At 39.7% G+C, this 14,430-nt stretch overlaps 1 protein-coding gene across 20 annotated transcripts in view; it reads left to right on the top strand.

Annotated features, from left to right (window-relative positions):
• The first annotated feature begins 567 nt into the window (after positions 1-567).
• LOC117527150 (receptor-type tyrosine-protein phosphatase delta-like) overlaps positions 568-14,430 on the top strand; it is a 527,875-nt gene continuing 514,012 nt past the window's right edge. For all 20 annotated transcript variants that reach the window (XM_034189362.1, XM_034189358.1, XM_034189350.1 and 17 more), the window contains exons 1-2: positions 568-680; positions 839-950. The gene's annotated coding sequence lies outside the window, so the exon portion shown is untranslated. The remainder of the gene's footprint in view (positions 681-838; positions 951-14,430) is intronic.

Raw genomic sequence — 14,430 nt, 5'->3', positions numbered from 1 at the left:
TTTGAGGTGGGGGAGGGGGGTGTTGGGGTCAGGGTTGACATTAGGGTTAAAAATTGTGACTTAATGTGACAAATTTCATGATGGTATCACAAAAACAAGTGAGACTGGACTGATTCAGACATCTCATATAAAGGCAAAAAAAAAAAAGATTCAGCAAATTCCAAATTTTAATGTGAACATAACCTTAGTTACACTTTTTCCTGTCACATTTGCACAATTTCTCATCAGAGTGTTGATAATGATTTATTGTTGTCCTTTTCATATAAACGTACCTTTTTAATTTCAGGTGCAGGTTATCATGCATGCTGTACTGAATCATATAAAAAGGCCGTAAACGTCTGGCTCACGGGCTTCATCCAGCCCCCGGGCCGACAGGTTGAAACCCTGACCATAGGTAGTTTCATAGCTTGACCTACTTGAATAACTTTTATAAGATTGTAAATTCACTTCGTAGTCTGATCACTGGCCCCATCCCCCCCCCCCCTCCCCTCCACTCCACTCTCTCTCTCTCTCTCTCTCTCTCTCTCTCTCTCTCTCTCTCTCTCTCTCTCTCTCCCTCCCTCCTTCTCTCTCCTCCGGAGCTTATCTCTGTGCGCATCGTCAGCATCAGTTTGAAGTCAGTTCTGACAGCCGCTGCCTTGTCCCGTCTCCTCGCTCCCTGTGGTGAACGCACATTAGAGGTACAGCTTTCCCAACTAAAGCGTCTCTAATTAATGTGGTACTTTTTTGGTTTTTAAAGGGGGGTGTGTGGGGTGGAAGTGACCTGGATCTCCGGGACGTGAGGCTGCCGTGTCCTTTCTCTGATGTGATCTCACCTTTTTTTTCCTCTCTCTTCCAGTTCATTCGGACTGTGGGCGCGCGTCTGATCGCTGACTCCAACTTGGGTTGAAGAAAGACGGAGGAAACTCCTCGGGATTCTCCGCACACCGAGCTTTGATCCGGATATTCTGGTGAGAACACTGACCAAAATCAATCAGTACAAAGAACCCTACAATGTGCATCTTCGGATTTTCATCTGAAACAGCTCCTTCACTTTTTTTTGTTTCCTTTTTTTCTTTCATTTTGCATGGATTTTACGCGTCGTTTTACGCACGCCGGACGCTGAAAAGGTTTGCGGTTTTTTATTATTGTTGTTGTTTTCGCGCAGCCCGCCTTCAGTTTATTCGCCCGCGACCGCGAAGTTCACGCGTATCACGCGTGTATTTGAATTTGTGACAATTATCAGTCAGTATTCTTCTCACGGAGGCTGGAAAGAGTGTGAATGCAGGCGGAGTGTGGGAGAGATGAAGTGAAATAAGAAGTGTGAGGAGAAAGAAACATTTGAAGGATCCCTCAGGGAAGCGCTGCTTCTACCTATTTTAACCAAAAAAGGCATTTTATTTGCCGTTTATCCGACCTTCTCTTCTAAATGCTGTGTTATTACTGTCTGTGTCTGTAGCACCCCACAGGCCTGCTGGCTGCGCTGTTCGGCACAAATCTATGGGGCCATTTGCTGCATTTATTGTCCTGTTTATCAATTAAGCTTGTCTATAATGGAGATGTCACACTTCCTCCAACATAAAACATTACTCTCCCACACGCCATCCGTTTGCATCTCACCTCCCACATAACCACACTTGCTGTCCAGAGCTGATGATCTGGTTATGTGCCACCATTTGCACTAATCTAGGCCCTACATAAAGTAATGACAAGTAATCTGTCACAACAGAGGGCTGCTTAGAGGTTCATAAGAGGTGTAAGAGAGGGCAGGTTAAAAGGCCAGAAAGCAGGGGTCTCAAACTGGTGACCCACGGGCTGTATAAGGCTTTGAAAGACAGTACAGATGAGTATTGATTGGATTTTATGAGTTTCTTTTGGCTTTTTTGCTTGAGGTCTCCATAGAAAGTCAGCATGGATCCAGATGTTGACTTGGTACAAGGTTTACACCGGATGTCCTACTGGATGCAACTCTCCAGATGCACAAGGAAAATTAACTTGGTGTGCTTTTATCCCCAGACCTTCCTCTTGGTATTGCACTAGACATGCCTTGGGGTCAAAATGGCAGACTCAAGAAGACTAGCGGATCCTCGGTGCAGTTACCCGTCACATAGGAATTCACTAAACTCCCAGGGGGAAACTTGGGGTCCTTAATCCTCAAGTTGCTTCCGATGTGCAGTTGAGCACCCTGCATGGCAGCACACGCACACTGTGGGTGTGGGTGTAAATGGGTGAATGTGAGGCATCATTGCAAAGCACTTTGAGGATCTGTATTAGATGTAAAGGCGGCGAACCGTTTACTGTTTATCAATGCTGACACATTTCTTCTTCTGGGTACTGCAAGCAACCTCCACTGTTGGGATATTGGGTTGTAGGTGTGTGGTACCTACTGCAGTGATGGACTAGCTGAGATTAGACACATGAAAATTCAGTAAGGTATATCTTATATATTATATTCCAATTCTAAGGTGTAACTATGCCAGTATACAAAGGTATATCTAAATATCTAAAAAGGAAGAGTAAAATAGGAGAGTAGAAAATAGTAGAGTAGAGCCACTTAGGTGCAGGTCTTGAGAACCAGGTATGGTAGGTTGAATCCTATCTGGAATATGTCGGCGGATATATCTTGGTGTACACTTGTTTGGTAAATGGTTTGATTCCGCCATTGTTCTAGGTAGGAAAAGTATTTAAAACCATCTTTCTTCATTGTGGGGTGAAGAAAGGAATTTGCTAACAATTTCCTTGTTTATTAGAATTCCTTCTGAGGTAGGTTTGATACTACTCCCCATAATTTAAAGCCGTGGCCTGTAGAGAAGAAGCAAGCTCCCCCAAGTAGCTGCTTGAGTGTCATTATTTAAAGAAGTAGAAGAAGTCCTTTATAGGAGATAAGAGCCATTGTTGCCAGTTTTTATGACAATGTAATTTGAAGGAGACGTGACGCCACTCAATGTCAGGTTACTTCCCCAGCCAAGCCTGTCACCCATTTAAAGCTGGGCCAACCGGAACAATGTAGATGAAGTGTCTTGTGCAAGAACATATAGGTAGCATAGACAGGAATCAAATTCAGCTAGCTAATGTTAGTTTGGAAATAGTGTTTTAACACATTGCGGTTGTGATTATCTTAGCCAAATGATAGCCCTTTATTATTAGCATGAGGAAGGGAAGTGGAAGAGTTCTTGTTTTGGTTATTCACATCACTATTGTGCAATCTAATCAACCATACACAGCCTGAAATGTTAGCTTTGCTCACAGTATGAGCAACGTAACATTAGCTTAACTTTGGTGCTGTGCTCACAAACCCGCTGCATGCCGCAGTTTCAGCCAAAGTTTGATTTTCCTTCCTAAAATGAGCCCACACTTTGGAATATCTCAACCGCTCCGACACAACAAAGTGAATCCCACAATTCTACACGTTCACCGGATGCACAACTACATCATCACGGACGACGTGATCATTTGAGACTGGATAGAAACATGAATAAGTTTGTCATCATGTGAAATGCATGACAAATAAAGAACATAACCAAAAGGGGGTTTCCACTTTTTTATGACGTACTAGAGGATGCTGCATCAATAGCAGATTCGTCTGTCAACATACTTTGGATTCTGACTAATAAGGGCTGATTGTAATTTTATACCCATTCTCGTTAACATCTCGGCGAGACAGAGTTTCTGGTTCGTACGATCATGAGTATGTAAAACTACACAAAGTGTGCAAACTTTTTTTAAGGATCGCTAAAGTGACTGAAATTTAATCTGTGGTCTCACGCTTGTTGTTAACTTGACAAATCGGTGTAACCCATAGGTCTACAGCGACAGTTCTAAATTGATGTCTGTACATGCTTAATGTTTAAAACTTTTATTTATTTTTAGATTTTTCTAGTGGTTTAATGCACATTTTGTAGAATTGTAACTTATATTCCCAACAACTTTAAAAGACACATAATTACAACTTAATTTGTTTGCATCATGTTTCGCAACTGAAAATTTGTACTGAAAGAAAGGAAACATGACTTAAATATGATTTAAGTTTTGTGGACAAATTCTCATCATGTGCTTAAATCCAACAATTTTTTTAGTGTCTGTTGTCCATTACAGTAAGAAAAACCTGTTTTAAACCTTTTGTTTTTTTTTTTACAGATTATGCTGTGCATATTGAAGTTAGTTTTGTTACTTAATGAGTTTTACAGCTGTCAGTTTGTCATTCCATCGGAAGGCAGGACATGTAAAAGAAATGGATGGATTTTTTTTATTGGTAGCAATCTGGATCTGTCTCAAACTATTTACTTTTTATTTATTTAACATTATATTATTTCATTTATTACTTTAACATTCTTCCCTTACGACATCACAAAGACCTGATGGGGGTTAAAAGTCAAAACTCTGACCGATCTTCTCCTTTGGTTGGCATAGGTTTGTAATCCAAGAGATGTGGTCTTTGTTTGCCTTTCTGGATTACAGATGGTATTTTGGGTAGCCATGCTGTTTGTTTTTGGCAGCCAATCCTGCAGCAGTGAGAGTTCTCGACTGAAAAGTAAAGCTGGCACTAGAAAAACAATAGTACATAGGAGGTTTGATATGGTAAATAAGGGAGTGGAAAGCAAGTATTTTGGAAACATATTAAAACAAACACAAACTGTTTCAATGTAAACTTCCGAACTGTTTTGGACTTATAAGACCAATACAGTCAGTCATAAAGTGTACAGATGCACTGACACTTTGGTCAACTCATGACAGCCACATTTATTCTTATTTAAGTGTAATGTAGACCAGTGGGATAAGGAGTTGGGCTTCCAATATGTGGACCTATGTTCCTTTCTCTGTCAATTTACCTGTCCGTGTCCTTGGACAAGACACTTCATCTGCATTGATCCAGTCCAGTCAGCTGTAAATAGGTATCAGCCTTGGATGGGAAAGTAACCTTTGATGGGAAGTAGTAGACCCTGATCCGCTTCACATGAAGGATCCGGGGGATAAGTTCAGGCACCAGTGAGCCTCAAGGCCTATATCAGACTAACAAAGTTCAAAAGTTAAATTTGGTCAACTCATGACTGGCGCATTTAACTTATTTAAGTGGGAGAAGAAAACCGAGCTCGTGAGCCTCACGTAAGCATAGTTTTTTGCAACGACTTGATGGATAAGACGCTGTAGTCCTGGATGTTTTCAGTGTATGTTTTATACTGTTGGCTCTTCATTGTGAGGCACAATCCTGAATATGTGTGTCTGAGCAGTTTGGCAGCTCTGCTCATCCATGTGTATGCAAAGAAAGAACAAGTGAACAAAAAGAAAAGAGATTGAGAGAAGGGAGGAGAGGGAGAGGGGGATTATGCTAACTCAAAGTATTGGAGGAAGAGGAACACCCATGTAAGCAGTTTTTCTTTTAGCTTATATATTTATATATTTTGCTGTCAGAGCCTTCAGCAATACACAGATGTTTTTTGGGGCTTTGACACGACTGTCACCAGCATTATAAAATAAGGCCACTGCTTATTTTAGCTTAGCTAGGGCTACAAGGCTATGTGACAGACTGGCCAAACAAAACCACTGACTTATCCACAAATGGACACTGCTCGTGACTGAGGCAACACAAACATAAATTGGCGGTTAAAAGTTGAGGGTGTGCTGTACTTCCTGTCAGAATCTACAGTGGTCCAACTCATAGGTGACAGCACAGGCACAGAAATAATGTGCTACGAGTTTAGGCTAGCTGGACACTTTCAATAATCAGCAATTTTTTTAATGCTTCTAAAGCATTTCCAACCTCACAGTCATAAAAAAAATATTCAAATGACACAAGCCTTTCAGTAGGAGTTCCACGTCAGCAGCTCGGGTAGGTTCTATCAAGCCCAAGTACAGCATATGATGTCACAATCATTATGGTTGTGTACACTCCAGATGCTAAGAACGGTTTGATTTTTAGAAGGTGTTACATATATTTTCTTCAATAAAGGATTCAAACGTAAATCAGTCGAACCTCAACAGCTTTAGAAACTGCTAGTTACTCACCTTTAAAAGTATAGCTACTTAGTGAGCTAAAAAAAATAGCTAGGCTGCAGATGTTTTCATTCTCTGACTTCATTAGCTTGAATATGATGAATATTGTACTTCCAGCTAACTTAACACAGTATACAGTAACCGCATTCTAAAGCTTTTCAAAAGCCAGTAGTGGTAACAGGCTAATATTCTTCCTATAAAAGTTATTTAAAAGTGCCTGTACAATTTATACAGTTGTATGTAAAAGTTTGGGCACCCCTGATGGTTTCCATGATTTTCCTTTATAAATCACTGGTTGTTTGGATCAGCAATTTAACTTAAATATATCATATAGCAGACAAACACACTGATATTTGAGAAGTGAAATGAAGTGTATATGATTTACAGAAAGTGTGCAATAATTCTTTAAACAAAATTAGGTGCATACATTTGGGCACCTCAACAGAAAAAAAATACAATATTTAGTAGATCCTCCTTTTGCAGAAATAACAGCTTCTAAATGCTTCCTATAGCTTCCAATGAGAGTCTGGATTCTGGTTGAAGGTATTTTGGACCATTCTTCTTTACCAAACATCTGAGGTTTGTTGGTTTCTGAGCATGGACTGCCCACTTAAAATCACACCACAGATTTTCAATAATATTCAGGTCTGGGGACTAAGATGGTCATTCCAGAACATTGTACTTGTTCCTCTGCATGAATGCCTTAGTAGATTTTGAGCAGTGTTTAGGTTTGTTGTCTTGTTGAAAGATCCAGCCCCGGCGCAACTTCAACTTTGTCACTGATTCATGAACATTGTTCTCAAGAATCTTCTGATATTGACTGGAATCCATGTGACCCTCAACTTTAACAAGATTCACAGTACCTGCACTGGCCACACAGCCACACAGTATGATGGAACCACAAAGGAAAATCATGAAAATTATCAGGGGTGCCCAAACTTTTGCATACAACTGTACATACCATGAAGATTAAGATTTTACTGGTGCTCGTGCAAGCTTTCTGAAAAGAGAGTCATAAAAACTATGCCAAATAAATAAATTCATTCATTCATTCTTGTGCCCTTAGAGATAAAAAAAAAAAATGAGAGCAGATATTGGCATTCGCTGAACCAGCCCAAGTATCTCGACCCGCCATCTTGTTTAAGGAATTGGAGGAAGTTACTGAATATATGCTTTCTGTTCATACCACAACATTTTGGGCATTGAAACAGCAGGTCATCCTGTCTACTGGCTAACTGCTGAATGCTTCAGAATCATAAATATGCCATAGCCTTTGCCTGGATGATGAGGCAACTGAAAGTTTGAAGGATCACATAGAAATATATTCAGTTTAAATACAAAGAAAATTATCCAGTTATCCACATCACTTACCTAAGGTAGAGTTATAAGTCGGCTGGATTCCATTTACAATAATCAATTTTTACTTATATATATATATATATATATATATATATATATATATATATATATATATATTAGGGCTGGGCAACGTTAACGCGCTAACGTTGCGTTAATTATTGAGGTCATTATTGCCGACAATTTTGTTCCTCCCCTTAACGCTGCGTTTTTTTTTTGTTGTTGTTTTTTTTTTTAGCCTTTTATGACTGTTGCTTGTTGCCTTTTATTTTGAAAGCGTCAGTCAGGGGCGAGCTTATGCTGCTGCTTCCTGCTGATAGCTGAGTTCACACAATGACACGAGGATCGAGAAAAGTACAGGCTATGCAATTCACAACAAAACAAAATGCAGAAAGACGCCGAACTTTTGAATGGACATTTTCGGTACAACGTTCTACAGGATCAGGCCCGGATCCAGACCGGTTTGGATCGGTCAAATTTTTTTTTATGCATCGTTCGTCATCGGTAAAAAAAAAAATCGTGAATAATCTCGAATAGCCGAACGTGTCCCCGCTGTGAACACAGCTTTTCGGTGGTTTTCATGTCAACCTATAGTCCGTAAATTATACGGATTTTTCCGAGTTTCAGAGTCATACAGACGTACAAATAAAGTCGGATATTCAGGGTTTGGTCTGTAATAAACTATTTCTGCAGCGCGGCTCCACTTTGAAACCATGAACCATTGAAGCAATGCTTCGATCCAGTAGCTCGTTGGTTCTTTGATTCACTGCTCTTCAGAAACGGCAAGCCGCTTCTTAACCCCTCGCAAAGCCATTAAAATATCGTCAGTCACTTTTGTGTGGATTAAAGTCACTAACTGGGACTCTTGTCTTGTTGCTGTCAAGAAACGAGAATCGTCCTCCGTTCCGTTCACACAGCTCGAAACGCTGCGCGGCTGAGACAGAGTCCGGTCGGAATTAATAACTTCAAAATGAATAAAATGACACCTCTTTCCAAATGTAATACAGACAAGAAACTGCAATCGACTAAAACGTTTTTTTTTTCCTCCCAAAATGAAACGTGTTGTATTTTCTTTTCAAATTACATCCTGAAGTGAAGCACAGCAGCTGTAAGCTCAGCTCAGATATATGGAAACACATTCATGCCAATGTCTGAAAGGAAATGCTTTTGACAAAAACTACAGATTTTGTTTATTCTTATTTATGTCCAGAGATCAAGGATTCACCATGTAGAGTTCATTATGTACAAAGTTTAAGGATCCAGTGACCAAATTCATATTTATTTACTTTAAGACTCAATAAAATGTTCAATTTCAATTCAATTTAATCGGCTTATAAAGTGCCAAATCACAACAAAATGTAAATATACTAAAACAAATACATCACAATTGTACACATATCAAATTGTGGTATGTGTACAATTGTGACATATTTGTTTTAGTACATTTAGTCATGGACATGAATATTGTTATTTTGATATGAAACAGGATAACAAATGACCTGCCAGTGGTTTTATATTTGAGTTCATTAGTGTGTTTCAGTTGAAATTTACATTTCAAATTTATGCAATGTTCATTTACATTTTCAAATAAAACTGTGCTTTTAAGCGGCTTTTGAATTCATTTTTGGGTTTCACATATACCATGCGATTAATCATGATTAATCACAGAAAGTCATTGAGTTAATGCGATTAAGATTTTTTATGTTTGCCCACCCCTAATATATATATATATATATATATATATATATATATATATATATATATATATATATATATATATATATATAATTAAAAATAAATGCAAACACATCAAAAATTGTGGCAGTTATTTGCAAAAGATGGTGGTGCAGATAACAGAATATTTACAGAGGAATCCTGTAAATGGCGACTGAAGCACCAAATCTGGCACAAATACTCCTTGGACATTACTCTTTTGATAAACAGACTGGCCACTTGAATTCTCAATCTGCAGCCAGGTAGGGGTCAATTGAACAATTACACAGAGGTCAAAATTAAAAGATGCTCAAATCATATCTATAAACTATAAAAACTATAAACTATAAAAACTATATCACATTTGTTGTCAAATCACAAAGATTCCAAAAAGGTATAGTTTGGACTAAGTGACTGAATGTTATAGAGTTATGGGGTAAAAACAGCAAAAATGGTGACAACGGTCAGTTTCAGTTTGTACAGGGGTCAAAAGTTAAAGTTGCTTTAACTTTGGTAAAAAAAAAAAAAAAAAAAGGTATGCAAATTATTGGATAAGTTGATAGGGCACATGTGTCATGCTTAGTTATCCTATTACAGGGTAACATATGTCATATGTTATAGAATCCAATGGACGTCAACATTGTTTGACCTTTACTTTGCAGACCAAGAATTCAACACAATCAAAACTATTCCATTTATTAATCCTATCGGCTCAAACAACAATTTGCACCACTTTTTACCAAAATTAGAGCAACTTTAACCTTTTACCCCTGTACAAACTGAAATTGACCTTTGTTACCATTCTTGCTGTTTTTACCCCATAACTCCATAACATTCAGTCACAGATAGTCCAAACGATACCTTTTTGGAATCTTTATGATCTGATAAATAATGTGGTATAGTTTTTAACATGACTGGAGCATTTTTATTTTAACCACTATGTAATTCTTTATTTGCCCCTACCTGGCTGCCGATTGAAACTTCAAGTGGCCAATTGCTTTTTTCAAAAGACTAATGTATAAGGAGTATTTGTGCCGAATTTGGTGCTTGTATCACCTTTTCAAAGGATTGTTTCAGTTGTCTGCTGCACTATATCCAATATTTTTTTTTACTGGCTTGACATCCACAGGCACCTGCCCCAGGTGAAAGTGTGAACTCAGCTTCATACAGTAAGCACTAGTTTAGACTTCCATAACGTATGTAGCTTAAATCCTGAACAAGCTGTTTTTGGCCTAAATTTGCTTATACAGACATAGAATTGTGGGACTTTGAGGATGTTGAATTATGGCATCCCAGATAATATACAGCTATAAAAGCTGACTTAAAAAATAGCATAAAATGAACCCTTTAAAGCAAAAAAATAAAAATAAAAAAAAACAATAACTTGCAGAAGGCAAGACGGTGGAGAGTGTCTCCTATCATCACTTTTTACTTGGTAGTTACAGTTCGTCGAGAGGGACGAGCTATCACACATCTCACACTTCAACCCTGCTGACAGGTTTTTGTCAGGTGAAAATATCATCCAAAGCTGCACTGAAATGGCAGCACGGCGGCGTTGATGACGTCAACGTTAATGACACCGATCTGCTGCATGGTAGGTAGGAGTCAGCTACAACATCTTACGTCAGGAAAAAAAGATTGTTGATTTTCAAGAATCCTCACGTTAACGTCTTTGTGACATCAACATATTGAATTAGATGCAAAATTTGGGATAACATGCTCTTTGAAGAAGCAGCTAGTGCATAAAGGGAGAGATGTCTCTGGCGGGTTGGCAGTAACCATCTTCAGAACATGACAATCTGTGCAAAATGGTTGCAGCAGATATGACAGATTGTATGTGCATTTTTTTTCTTCCCCTCAGTTGTTATTTGTTCTCTAAGACACACTATAAGCGGCACATACACACGCGCGTATTTCATCGCTTGTCTATTTTTTTTTAGAATTGGCAAACCTGGGAAAATGTTCTCAAAAAACACAAAAGACACCGACGCAGTCGCACTTCATCCAAACACTTGTGTTTTTTTTTTTTACATTCCGACACCCGTTTGTCATCCGTGAACAGTCTTGGGTTTAACAATACGTGAATATAAGCAGACGTTCTATTTTAGGAGGGACAGCCCTGTGCACTGGCACCTGCCCAAGGAGTCGGTGATAACGAGGTTGAAGTTAGTTAGGATTTTAGCTTCGCCTCAACCTCCTAACACCCTTTCTAAATCTGATTCATCCCAAAATGAGATGTTTTTCCAAGAGAAGGAGATGAAAACACATTCCCTTTCTCTCTTCTTCCTCTGCCAAACACAGTTGAGCTCACCCCCCCATTACTCTCACACACTCTATCTGTTTCACACCCCGTTCTTCCCTCCCGTTCTCTCACATCTCTCTCTTCTCTCCTCCCTTGGCACCTCGATGTGTTTCTCTTTAATTGAGATGCATTTCAATGTGGTGCAAATTAGCTTTCTACGGCTCCTGTCTAAACTTGCAACCTGCGTGCGTGTGCATGTGCACGTTTTAATTTATACATGTGTGTCTGTGCATCTCTCTCCGTGCACTCGCGTGTAAACAATTCCCACAGTTGAAGGTGGAGGTGCTGCTACCTCTTGCCTTTTTCTCTCCCACAAACGAACATTTTTAGCACAGCATTAATGACGTTCGCTCATTTAGAGGCTTTTAAAAAGCCACTCTTGGCTGCTGGAATTTACTTGAACCCCTCTTTGGATTTCAATTCCTGACAAACTTGATGGTGCGTGGCAGCTCATTAGGGAGAGGGACTGGAATCTGGAGGTTCAGAGGGAAATTTATAAAGACGTCTTGCAGTTCTGCGATGCTCATTTATACAAAGAAAGCCTCAACCTACAGGGCTGAAAAATGAAGCCAACCGAGAAGTGGCATACCTTGACATTCCTGAAATGGCCGCTCAATACTGGCCCTCACACCAAAGCGGAGTCAGTCCCAGTTGCAATCCATGTTAAAATAACCAACTTTACAATAGACATAACAGAAATAAACATGCTTACAGCTTCTAAAAAATAAAATAAAACTATTTTGGTCTCTCTGGCACGTTTCCCTATTCACGACTATATATATATATATATATATATATATATATATATATATATATATATATATATATAATATAATTTGTATGTGTGTGTGTGTGTGTGTGTGTGTGTTCATCAGTTGAAGCAATTTCAGCCCATAAATGTATGAATAATTAGGGGTATCTCCTATAATTTCCTGTATTGACAATTGTGTTGGTAGCATGGCCCAAGCAGAGGGTCACCCCTTTGAGTCTGGTCTGCTTGAGGTTTCTTCCTCAAATCATCAGAGTTTTTCCTTACTACTGTTCCCTGTGTGCTTGCCCCAGGAGTTGGTAAGGTTAGACCCTACTTGTGTGAAGCACCTTGAGGTAGCTTTGTTGTGATTTGGTGCAATATAAATGAAAATAAATTGAAAGTGAAAATTGGGTATGGTCGGTTTAGGTAACAGTGGAGTGCTAGAGTCAGTGCAGTGGTTGCTACCTGTGTATTTGACCTGGCTGACTCAACTGTTGGCTGTTTTTCTGTGCATTTTATTACAAATATCTGTGATAATATGGCTTGCTGTGTGGTTAATTGTATGAGCAAACCATCAAAGAAGTCAGTACTACAGTATTTCCATTGAGTAAAATGCTAGTATTTAATTTATATATTGGCATGAGTAGCACTCAGTTAGCACTATATAGCCAGCAGCAATATCCCAGGCATATGTTTATATACCCATACCCATTGTGAAACTCATCACTCAGTCAATAAAAATAGTAAATACCCAAAACAAAGTTAGCATGTTAGCATTAGCTGGTCTTGCTTGTTGACTGTGATATGAGAGTACGTTTGGACATCACTCATCCAGCACGTCACATCGGTCTTGACTACACTATACCTCTTTACCCATTTGGCCAAGAGGGGGCAAAGTTGGGTACTGCCCATTTGGCAACATGTGGAGCTGCTTCATTTGAGCTTCAAACTGCTCTTCAGAAAACCAATGGGTGATGTCAAGGAGGGTTTGTCCACTGTATGTGTGTGTGTGTGTATGTATGTGTGTATATATATATATATATATATATATATATATATATATATATATATATATATATATATATATATATACGAGGTCTGTCAATAAAGTATAGGTCCTTTTTATTTTTTTCAAAAACTATATGGATTTCATTCATATGTTTTTACGTCAGACATGCTTGAACCCTCGTGCGCATGCGTGAGTTTTTCCACGCCTGTCGGTGACGTCATTCGCCTGTGAGCACTCCTTGTGGGAGGAGTCGTCCAGCCCCTCGTCGGAATTCCTTGTCTGATAAGTTGCTGAGAGACTGGCGCTTTGTTTGATCAAAATTTTTTCTAAACCTGTGAGACACATCGAAGTGGACACGGTTCGAAAAATTTAGCTGGTTTTCAGTGAAAATTTTAACGGCTGATGAGAGATTTTGAGGTGATACTGTCGCTTTAAGGACTTCCCACGGTGCGAGACGTCGCGCAGCGATCTCAGGCGCCGTCGTCAGCCTGTTTCAAGCTGAAAACCTCCACATTTCAGGCTCTATTGATCCAGGACGTCGTGAGAGAACAGAGTTTCAGAAGTTTCAGACTGTTAAAGATTTTTTTTAATGAAAGACGTGCGGACGGGTCCGCACGTCGGGACGCAGCTGGCGCGGTGCGGCGGCACAGGAAAAACACCTCCGTGTTGATAACCATTTGTAAAATCCAGGCGGCTTTTGATGGCTCCAGGACGTCGTGAGAGAACAGAGAAGTTTCAGAAGAAGTCGGTTTCAGCATTTTATCCGGATATTCCACTGTTAAAGGAGATTTTTTTTTAATGAAAGACGTGCGGACGGATTGCAGCATCGGCTCGCAGCCGCTGCGACGCTCCGCCACAGGAAAAACACCTCTGTTGGAAGCCTTAAGGACAAGTTGGAACATGTCCAGCTGTTAAACAATTTCTCATATACTCACTCCACTGAAAGCCATCAAAAGCCGCCTGGATTTTACAAATGGTTATCAACACGGAGGTGTTTTTCCTGTGCCGCCGCACCGCGCCAGCTGCGTCCCGACGTGCGGACCCGTCCGCACGGACCCGTCCGCACATCTTTCATTAAAAAAAATCTTTAACAGTCTGAAACTTCTGAAACTCTGTTCTCTCACGACGTCCTGGATCAATAGAGCCTGAAATGTGGAGGTTTTCAGCTTGAAACAGGCTGATGACGAGGCCTGGGACCGCTGCGCGACGTCTCGCTCCGTGGGAAGTCCTTAAAGCAACAGTATCACCTCAAAATCTCTCATCAGCTGTTAAAATTTTCACAGAAAACCAGCGTAATTTTTCGAACCGTGTCCACTTCGATGTGCCTCA

This window comes from Thalassophryne amazonica, chromosome 15 (assembly GCF_902500255.1).
Source record: "Thalassophryne amazonica chromosome 15, fThaAma1.1, whole genome shotgun sequence".
In the NCBI taxonomy this organism is placed as follows: Eukaryota; Metazoa; Chordata; class Actinopteri; order Batrachoidiformes; family Batrachoididae; genus Thalassophryne; species Thalassophryne amazonica.
Note: the sequence above shows the minus strand (reverse complement) of the source record. Positions and strands in the feature narration are given on the sequence as shown.